At 40.4% G+C, this 3,679-nt stretch overlaps 1 long non-coding RNA gene across 1 annotated transcript; it reads left to right on the top strand.

Annotated features, from left to right (window-relative positions):
• Positions 1 to 283: 283 nt before the first annotated feature.
• LOC145450768 (uncharacterized) lies at positions 284 to 1,572 on the top strand. The gene is made up of 2 exons (XR_013918581.1): positions 284 to 422; positions 965 to 1,572. It is a non-coding gene; the product is annotated as an uncharacterized LOC145450768 (long non-coding RNA).
• Positions 1,573 to 3,679: the final 2,107 nt, after the last annotated feature.

The following is a 3,679-nucleotide window of genomic DNA, read 5'->3' as shown; positions in this document are numbered from 1 at the left end:
TCAGGCTCGGGGACTGCTGCTCCTGCTGATGAATTTAAACATTGGGTCAAAACGTTCGACGAGTATTTGGAAACTTCAGCATCCGGTTAGTTGCAGTCGCGCAAGCTCAAGGTCTTAACAGGCCTGAAGTTATACCTGCTCTACGGCAACATATCGGATATTGACAATTACCAACTCGCCATTGGTACCTCGGAAGAGCTCGACCGAGTCAGAAGACATCATTGGGACCTGGTCGGATTAACGACAGTTTTGTCATGCACGACTGAAATTACTGAATAATGACTATGCATATGAAGCGGTGTGAGCCGACCAATATCGTTTGGGGCTGATTCGCGATGCCTTGGCCGTGGTCGTTGTGCTGTTACAATCACCAAGAATTCACCGAAGACTTCAGCAAGATGCATACTGCCCGTTACCCGAAGGTATGTCGACATCACATCCGAAATCTTCCATAGCCCTACGCCGAGGCGGAAAGCGAGTAAGTTGGTGTGCTTAATAACATCAATTTCCACCTAAGTGGGAGTCTACGAGCAATCGATCCGTCCACAGCAGTCTGCAATGTTTAAGCTGACGACTGACTCTATATTTGATTGATGGACAACAGTTCCAGGGTGGTTGATGAACCAAAATTTGGTGAAAAACATAAAGATAAGTTGTACGTACATCCAATCAGTTCGCTGGTGAGGTTACGGTAACCGCAGTCACCTTAGCCAAGACTACGGACAAACAACGGGGATATTTGAGGTTCGGAGGGACATTTCGATGAAATGCGGTGAACAGAATTTCCGCCACCAGCAGAGCTATCTGGAATGCAATCACCGCAAACTTATGATGTTAGCATAGCATTCCGATATGTTTGGTGGACAGTTACACGCAAGGACGCTTTGAACTCACGTTAAACCGTCGTAATTCGAAATGTAACATACGACGCTTCGCAATCAACGCGCTCTCATTTGCGATTTAGCGCAGAAAGTCGACAATCTCAGAAATGGACGGCGTGGACCAGTGGTCGCCTACTCAAACGGGTCGCGACAACAAAAAATATCATGATCATTACTTTCATTATATTTTGAACTGTGAGCTGAGCACGATACCAGACAACACTCTTCAGCAACTAAAGCAGGGGTGGTAACTGGTAAACCTTTTTGCTATTCACGGCCGCATTTCGAATACTTGTTAAAGTGTCCATGTCCATTGCCAGTCAGGTCCGGACTAATCTATTTACCTATATCGGTTTGCTATGCGCGCCGAAATCGTGAGTAGTCATGCTATGAATAGCTACCGGGATACGTTTTGCAGTCGCTCGGAGCGCGAAAATTTTTTCATGTTCTTGAGTGAATTTCGTCATTATTATTATTATAGTTACACATATTACTATCAAATCTTAATCCTTTCTCAGACCATGTGATCAGATTCACCGGTAGAGTTGATGCAAAGGGTGTCTTCGAAAATTTAAGAAAGTCCCTAATACTGTGCTACATCTTTGAGTGGGACAATAGTTATTAGTCCGCTTTGTTGCATGCTGTTATATCTTGACAAAACAGAGAAATAAATTCAACCAGGAAACAGTAACGAGCTACATACAACAAAGATTTGGAACTACAGTGCAGGACCGAGTCTATAGAGCGCAGTTCACACCAGCGTTGGATCAATTACAATATTTTAATTCAATTACAATTACAATTACTTCCTTGCATGTTTCAATAACATTACAATTACAATTACTCAATGCTAAAAATATCAAATTACAATTACAATTACAATTTCTGTTAAACATGTAATTAATTACAATAATAATTACAATTTCAATTACTTTTAAACAGGTAATTGATTCAGTAAAGAGGTGTTCTTCGACAACCATAGCGACGTAATTAGCAACAATCTCAAGCTATTCATGTTTCATTCCTGATATGTAGAATATCCTTTAATTAAAAAAAAACTCGAACGTATTCGGACTATTCCTAATCATGAGTACTGCAAACTACAAGCACAGAAACATGTTTCAAGCGATTGTTAAGAACCAAAGGTTTGGGCGACTATGACAGCGAATAGGCTACAGGACAGTCAATGAAATGTAATCAAACGATTAGGCTACTCAGAGCTGGGTCAGGATAATGAAATGTAATTGGTAAGGCGTCAGCCATAAGGATGATACCGATAAAAGGTGCGTAAAATTAAAATAAATGCAAAAGGAACGAACCTACTGATAACTAAGAATTACAATATTTTGGTTCGCATTACATTTTAACTTGCTCGGAAACTGTTAGATTGCATTTGATGAACATTAGGGAGCGAAAAGTTTCTGGCCCCAGTAAATTTGGCCAAGATTGGGATAACATCTCTACAAATGCGTGATCAAGTTTGATGAAGCCTTGGTTGGAAACTTGAATTTTTTTGCCATTGTTGCCACAAGCCTCGGTACTGGTCAGAGATTAAAACAAACTTTGACCGTGGTGCAGGAAATGGTTCAGCACAGGTTTCAGAATAGTTTATTTGCTGTTCATCCGTTTTTCAAATATTAAGATTTAGTTTAGCCCACTGGTTCTTTAACTTTTTTAGACACGACCCCTTTTATGACAGTGAATATTTCGTGCCCCCTTATCGTCATAGCACACAATGAAACCAGAAAGTTAGCAATCCTTACATATAGTTTGATGGTATGGAAGGTTATGACTGTTGGTGAGAGAATTCTCCAATACGAAATTCAGACTATTATACACCGAGCAATAACTATAAAACGGAGGTGAATCGGGCCAAGCGCGGAAAAGATTTCAGTTCACTGGAGCGTCGCGCCCCGTTCAGATGCTTTCACGCCGCCCAATGGGGCACGCCCCCAGTTTGAGAACCACTGGTTTAGCCTATATTGTAATTCACAAAGTTTTCTGTTGCTACTGAAGTAAGGGAAACAGGTTAGCGTGACTGAATTATCTAGTTATAACGCTGCACGCATAGAACACCGATGTAAATAGGCTAATTATTACATGTGGTGACTGTTTACTAAGGCCTTAAGGCCCCTCGTCGTCGTCCTGGTTCGTACCGGATTTTCACTGGTGCGACGAATAAATGATTGATTAAATGATTATTTTATGTCGTGATTATCAGGTTTCCATGAAAATGTAATTGAGATTGTGATTGAGCAAATTTTGATCAAATTACAATTACCATTACACAAAATAGAAATGCTTCAATTACAATTACAATTACAATTACGTGAAAAAATGTAATTGATTACATCTAGCTCAATTACAAATTACAATTGATCCAACTCTGGTTCACACATATTGGTACTTTACTTTGTCAATTCTACAAAATCCCTTTCTTCCGTCGATTTGCCCACGCAATTTCAACGAGGACCCGGCTAGACCTGACATATTCATAAACGTATTCATAAACGTGATACCCGGTTTCTATACTTGCGCCAGATACTATCTAAATTCGCAAACGGGGTATTTCGAGCAAATAAGTTTAGAAATTGGCAAGGTTCGTGCTCGTGCTGAGTTACTTTTCATGTTGCCAGCTCCTTTGCGGAGAGTGATCCGAAGTTGAAAAGCAATGAATTTCATCCAAATGCACATTATAATGACGTGAAAATTGTAATACACGAAAAAGGTGCACAGTGCAGAAACTACCAAGGTTCGTTTGTGAACGCGAACCTCCGAATTTCTGAGGTTCAGTCAGG

The sequence above is a fragment of the Botryllus schlosseri genome, chromosome 11 (genome assembly GCF_051294905.1).
Source record: "Botryllus schlosseri isolate E-star chromosome 11, Bs_hap1, whole genome shotgun sequence".
Taxonomy (NCBI): Eukaryota; Metazoa; Chordata; class Ascidiacea; order Stolidobranchia; family Styelidae; genus Botryllus; species Botryllus schlosseri.
This window is presented reverse-complemented; position numbering and strand designations above follow the sequence as displayed.